Source organism: Dermacentor albipictus, unplaced genomic scaffold (genome assembly GCF_038994185.2).
Source record: "Dermacentor albipictus isolate Rhodes 1998 colony unplaced genomic scaffold, USDA_Dalb.pri_finalv2 scaffold_17, whole genome shotgun sequence".
In the NCBI taxonomy this organism is placed as follows: Eukaryota; Metazoa; Arthropoda; class Arachnida; order Ixodida; family Ixodidae; genus Dermacentor; species Dermacentor albipictus.
In genome coordinates, this window is record NW_027225571.1 from 438,022 (window position 1) to 445,432 (window position 7,411).

At 41.0% G+C, this 7,411-nt stretch overlaps 1 long non-coding RNA gene across 1 annotated transcript; it reads right to left on the bottom strand.

Moving 5' to 3' along the window:
* Window positions 1-3,125: 3,125 nt before the first annotated feature.
* LOC139052009 (uncharacterized) lies at window positions 3,126-6,838 on the bottom strand. The gene is made up of 3 exons (XR_011509654.1): window positions 6,803-6,838; window positions 5,660-5,740; window positions 3,126-3,293 (listed from the first exon to the last, which is right to left on the bottom strand). It is a non-coding gene; the product is annotated as an uncharacterized lncRNA (long non-coding RNA).
* Between the last annotated feature and the right edge of the window lie 573 nt (window positions 6,839-7,411).

A 7,411-nucleotide genomic window follows, 5' to 3' on the forward strand; every position in this document is an offset into this window, starting at 1 on the left:
AAAATGCCATATTCAAGGCATTGAAAACCCTGGAATTTTTAGAAGTACTGGAAAGTCCATAAATTTGTACACTTGGCTAGACTTAGCAGACATTGCCAAGCGTTTTTTTTCCCTTTCTGTGACACTCTTCGCATGTCACAGAGAATTGTTTGTGGAGGTAATAGAAGGAAAGCGACATCCTTAAAGTTGAAATTACAAGGGAGCTGCAGATACCAGTTTTAGGCACATGGAACCGGCGACAAATGTACTTGGAGGAGCAGAAGCAGGAAGCTCAACAGTTGAGGCATTCAAAGAAAAGCCATGATGAGTAAATCGAGAGCTACAGACACAATAAAAGAAATTTACAAATGACTATTGCTTATTTGGTGGTGAAAAGCTGAGGCAACAGATGATATCACATACACTGTCAAACCAAACAGTATTCAAAAACTGCAAATGTTGCAGGTCCAAGTAGTTAATTGTGCTATTGCAGAAAAACTTTGAGCAATTTCTCGAAATGCTTCCTTGTGTGCGTTTAGTGATGGGCGGTGAAAGGCAAATTAGCAGTCTTTCAAATGTTTGAAATCAGTGAAATGCAATTTGTTTTGTATTCTTTTGTTTGCATTAAAGTTAACGATTTTGTTGAACAAGTTATTGCCTGTCCAAACTACTAAAAAAATCGCACGAGGTCCTTGAAGTTACTGTGTCGGGGCGTCGAAAGTTCTTGAAAACCATTGCATTTTTTTCTTCAATATTGCTACGAACCCAGTAGAACAACTGTCATGGAGTAAAAACCTTGGCTGAACAGGGGCTTATACGATGAGCACAGGAAGACTAGAAATGCAGTAGTAGGCATAAAGGGCCCTGAAAAAAATGTGCCACATCTGCTCGTCTGCCTTATGTTTCTGCATTGACTGTCACATTTTTAATAGAAGTGCACTTACTGTTCTACTCCAATAAGCGCAACATTACCAACTCCAGTGTGGGGCAGTCCTTCAGGCAGTGCAGAACTCTTTCTGTACATCCCTGTCAGCTCTGTCATTTTTCCAGCATTGTAGTACAAGATTTGTTAAACTGGTTTCGCAGAATATGAGCAGTATACTCTTAAATTAGCTGTTTATTTGTATGCACAAGTTCAGGTCCCCAGTTTGGTTGCATGACAAATTGCCATACCTCAATAAATACAAGAAAAAACGTTATTAGAGTTTAATAAAATCCAAACAGTAATGATCAGAACAATATAATGACATACGTTTCTTTTGGTACGTATACAGCCCATGTCTTGGCACTGTATAAATTCAACTATACATCACAAGTACTGTGTCCTGACCACTATTATTCACATGTGTAAAACCATCACAGCAATTTTTCACAAATATCACAGTGATTAGTGACATACACTTTGTAACTGCTTTACATGAGCATAATGTGCCACCCGAGTACTCATGAGCAATGACTAGTGCCACCGGAGTACTATTACTCACAGGTGTAAAACCAACAAAGCAGTTCTTTAAAAATATCACAGCGCTTAGTGACGTACATGCTGTAACTCCCTTGTAAAAGCTTAATACAAACACGTGAGCACACAGAAAGCTAGCAGTGGGCCTACATGGAAATACCACCGCCTCAATACTAATTTGCAAGTGTAAAACCAACCAAGCAGTTCTTTAAATATCACAATGCTTAGTGAGATACTTTTTGTAACTAGCTTATATAAGCTTTATACAAACATAAGAACATACACAAAGCTATCGGTGCACCTACATAGAAGTGCGGCCATCTGAACACTATTATTTGCAAGTGTAAGCTCAACAGAACAGTTCGTTATAGTGACGCCCATTTTGTAACTGCCTTATACAAGCTTAGTGCAAGCACAAGAATGCGGGAAAAAATAAATTAAAAACTTGCTCTATGAACACACAAACAGATCAACACAAATGGTAAACACCGCTTTGAAGACACGTGACCGTGACAAATCGCAGTGCTGTGCCGGTTGAAACTGCCATCCACAAAAGTATTGAGCAATGCTTAAACCACACACAATAAAGTGCTGAAAGACTGCGTCTCTAACGTGCCTATTTTAATTCACATTTCTTGAATATAGGGCTCCCTTGCAGATAAGGCATCTGATCCAACTGACCTGATTTTACACCTGCTAAATGCATACAATGCACTCAGGTATAACTGGTAATAATAATTATAAAAGGCATTTAAAAACTTGATAGTATGATGAAGATGCATGACTAGAAAAGTTCTGTCCCCCTCGTACTTGTTAAAAAGGTGTACGTACGACACATGTTCTTTTTTTTCACAATTTTTGCATTATTGGACACCCGGGAACCTCGAACCCACAAAAAAAGAAGATACTGCTGTGTTAATAGTGTTATGAATAATTTTTTGTGAAAGCTTTTTACACACAAGTTGCAGTCTCGTTTCTGAAGGTTGAGCTGTATCATGCAAAATAACATGGAAAGTGGTCACATGGGAGCATGACACTATGCCATAATGTTCGTTTCAGTTGACTCTCTTGCCCTACAAGTCACTGCTCACTGTGACCAGTGCCGGAACAGCAGTGTCTGTGTGATTTTCATCACACTTCTGTCCTATGCCATCCTTACCAGAGTTGGCGGCACATAGATACCCAAATTTCGATAGTGTTGCTTTCTCAGGTGGTTGTTCTTGATTTGCTCAATATCAGTTGGCACTTCAGCTGCATCAAACATCTATTCTACCTCTTCAACAACAACATAAACAACAATCTTATGATACCTGTGTTGTCCTTCTAGTTGCCTACAAAGACCAGTTAATCTAGCAACAACACTGACAGTCTCTACTATCATTTAATGGGGAAGAGGTGTGTCCCACCATGTGTTTTGTCGCTATGTGGGCTGGCTGGGGAGGCAACAACTGTAATATGTTTGCATATCTTAAAGTGATGCTTGTACTGTGCTATAACACTTAACTTAGTCTTGCACTTGCTGCACAAGAACACTGGCTCACAGGCGTGGTGAAAAGCTTTTGTGTGTTGAGCAAATGAGTTGTATGCACTACAAAAAAGTCACAGTGATAACACACACGTTGCTCTACCAGGCCTGGTGCGGTTCCTTCTGACACTGCTGCTGATGCTGACACACTGCTGTTTGCCTCGTACACTGTTGCAGCTGCAGTAGACATGGCCGTCTCTGTATCTATTGCTGCCGTGCCACCTGTCATGGTAACTTCAGGTGGTATCGGGCTAACTTCTGCAACAGAGATGTCGTTTGCCCCTTGAGGGCTCTCGTCATCAGGGCCAATAATTTCGTAGGCATTGTCTCCTGCATCGAAGAATCAATAAGAACAGCCTGAATTAATAAACATAGCTCTAAACAGTATGGACATCAAAACTTAACCACAAGCTTTGCACATCAGTGACCAGGCTTAATGAATAATACTTGCAGGAGGAGTTACACAATTGTGTGTGTACATTACAGTTAAGCTTCATTAGAAGAGATACTCAAGAGGCACGGGAAACATGTCTCTTGAAACCAAAATTTTAAAACACTGAGGAGCCAGACTAGATCACTTTATTATGCATCATCACTAAAGTATGTTTAGATATATCTGAAGGAATAATTGCTCAGGGTGGCTTAAAGGGCCCCTAAACCACTTCTCGACATTTTTTGAACATTTCAAGTAAACGCGAATCAAAATCAGAATGCCGTCACAATTGACGATGCCAAACGCCACAGTGTGTAGCACCTGTGGGAGCACCACAATATGAAGAAAACGACCCCGTGCGCCTCTCTGGACCTATCCTGCACCCCCCAGTTTGTCCTGACATCACCAGGTTGTCTCTGATGATGTCACCAGTTTCCGGTGCTGTCGAGTGGTCGAACGAAAGTGTACGACTGCCGGCAAGGCCTGCAAGCAAATACACTCTTTCTTCCTCATCGCGTTGCTCGCGATGCCACTGTGGGCAGCCAATGGGGGCAAAGAACAGAAACGCCAACAGATGGGTCTCCCTATGAGGCTCTTCAACTAGAGTCACCATACAGTTCCATTGTATTGGCGAGGTCATTAGCGCCACCCCTCGCAGGACGACGGGCCTGCGTGGCAGCAACAGAGCTCGTTGGTGATGGCCTGTGCCGTAACATTTGGAGGTGTACTAGGCGAGGAAAAGACGATACTGTCCAGATGGCGTGTACCAGATGAAAGAGTAAAATGAGCGGGGACTACTTTTCGATAATCAAACACGTAGCTCCACTATTACTGCACCGTTTCGAAAAATTCTCGTGGCTACGTATTCGTTGCCTTAACATGTACAACTGCAACACCGCAACTAAATTTCAACCTGGGTGGTTTAGGAGCCCTTTAAAAAACATTCACAGCTTTTTAGTGACTGTAGATTGTGTTAGCTTCCTTCCTAACTTCTGGAAGTTAAACACTTCACTTTGCAGGCCTTGTTGCTCGCAGTGCCTTTGAGGTGCTCTTAGACGCTCGTCAGCTTCAACAGTCGACACTTTCTGCCCTGTCTTCGTTGCCCTCCTTTTCTAGTTCATGCTTAAGAGACATGCGCAATTGACTTGTGTGAGGATTGCGTGATCTTTACACCCTTCAGAGCACACAAGGTGCCGGAAGTGAATTTGTCTGGGTTGTGTCCCTTCGAAGTAGTGAATACTTAAAAAGTCGTTGGTAACAAAGGTGTCTCTTGTGTACAGTGTTGTTAAAGTGGCAAGCATTGGAAAACCAACCAAACCATTTTCAGATGTCTCTTACAATCAAGTGTATCTTGTAATGAGATTCTACTGTACTGAATATTTTTCATCTATGGATCATCTGCATGTACATTAGTCACAAAGACATGTTGTGTGGAATGGTGAATCAGGAAAAAGCTCGTACTCTTACTTTTTGTCCCTAACATAAGCAGCTGATAACAATAAGATGAAAAGCAGGTAATGAGGCTAGCATGGAACATAATCCTTCAGCTCTAAGCAGTTTTATGGGCCCACATCATTCCCTCATGACATAAGGAAACAACTTGATTGCAGTAATGGCTGCATGTGACCTGAGTTGATTGAAACAAACAATACGTAAGGTTGCCCTGTATGTAATTTTATCAGAGTGCTTTTTAAATGTCCTGCTGGCGATCCTGGCTGCACGATGTTTCTCATGCTTTTTGGCACGATTCCTTTCTTTTCCACGCCACTCTTTTTTCTGGTTTTCTCCCTTTTCCCTTCCCCCTTGCGTAAAATAGCACACCTGAAGTATCAAATCTGTTGAATTATTGTGTGTATCAAACCTGTTAACATGCGGGCTTCTCTGTGGTCTGTTTTGTATTTTTGCACTGTACAAGTCAATTCAAAATGAAAGATGGAATGTCTCTGCCTTTAGTTTAATTGTATGTGTTTGTGTGTGTGCGTGTGTGTATATATATATATATATATATATATATATATATATATATATATATATATACACACATCTCTCATGTTTTGAAATATATGTACATTCAGGAGTGCCTGCATGCTCTTCTCCCCTGCTCCAGTGACGAAAAGGAGAGCCTTTTTATGTACCATAGTAAAACATTCACAGGTTTTCGCTGAGCCCATTACATCCCTTATCACATGGATCTGTCACAATACAGAGTAGCAGTGATCCATATTACTAACCCATCCCTACATAACTATATATCAGCACATACCGACATGCTGTGAAACAGCTGTTGCAAAGCCGCTGGTGCTGGCAATTTCCGCAGCACTGCAGTGGTACAGCCGAGTGCCACCTGTATAGTGACAAATGCATATGCATGTTAGCAACTCACTAATTGGTGATGGTTTCATAAGCTTTACACTACACAATAAAGTAATCTAGACAACTTTGTTGGAACAAATACACATAATTAGGCCACCATATAAAAACTAACACGATTAATTGCCCCCAATCTCTCACTCACTACGGGATAATACTACTGAAACATCGGTGGAGAGCTCAGATTAACACAGCCCATAAAGGACAAGCTTTCTTTGAGGAAAACAGCTATAACAGCGGTTAGGTTTCTTGATTATTGGATGTGCTAGCTTTGATTTAAATGTCATGCAGTACTATAAAATATGAAGTGCCGCATTTCTAGCAGCAGAAGGCGTCGTCAGCCTCATGGTACAACTGATTCCTGCACTGTTTGTGTCAGTGAGCCGACACATAAAAAGAAAACCGAATTCACACATACATATACAGTGCCAAGTGCACTCCTTCTCCTGAAAACGCAGCCGCCAGTTCCAATGCTGCTGAAAGGAAAGGTTATATAGGGTGCGAGACTGCACGGAACTACCACTTATGACTGTAAGTGTATGATCTGCTGATTGGAGAGGTAGTCATGCTATTTCTAGTCTCTTTTAGAAGCATTACTAAAGGATGAATTAAAATCTATCCATAAGTCACGAATTTCACGCATCCACAGTTTGCTTAAATAACTTGTGAGAAAAAGACATGTTTACCTGGAATAGCAACCTTTCTTCCTGCTGCAAAATTTTCCTTCGAATTAATGAAATAACTTTACAGCGTCATAATATATTGTGTTTCTCGCAACTACTTGCCGGCAGTGGTGAGTTACAGTGTTTATATCTGACTCATTGGGCGACAATACTGCCAAACACAAATATTTCACGAACATGAGAACACGTCCCTCGCAGAGAATAGCAACCATATATGCCTCTGTGAGATATGATCGCACATTTGTGGTCAAAATGTACATTAGAACGACACCACCATCTCATTAAAAAAAAAAGCCTCAGTACAAGGCAGCAGCCAACTGCATAATGTGAAATTGCAACTGATGTCCACTTACTGGTGGCCTGTGTTCGAGTCACTTCTGGCAGTTGACAAGGTGCTGAGAAATGCACGTCCTGGGTTGTCCCTACAAAACATAGAGGGTTATGTCAAATGTTGAAAATATATATACACGGGCAGTTCATAAGTTGCAAAACTATGAGTAAACTAATAAACAACTGTAATGTAAACAGAGTACACATGATAAGATAGGCTGTCAACTAGTAATGCATTACGCGAAAAACCTAGTGCATAGGAAAGACTATATGTATACACACGAAGCTGACACACAATTTAATTCGCTCTAGGTTTTTCCGTGCAGTATATTCAAATAATTATGTCTTGTGGTTAGAGCAAAATTAGTGTAAATTACGCACTAAATTATGTACCATGGAAAACTTTTCTTCAATATGCACCTGTGCGCCCTTCGAATGAGTACCGTTATAAAATTTACGCACATGGCATTTAACATAGTTGCTGAACACGGATTTCTTTTGCCCTGTGTCGTGTACAGTGAGCTACATATATCTGCCCCCCCCCCCTTTTGTACTAGCCATACTGCGTGCCATTGCACCTATACGCACCTTAATAAACCTCACGACACAGAAATAAAAAAAAGCGCCAATCA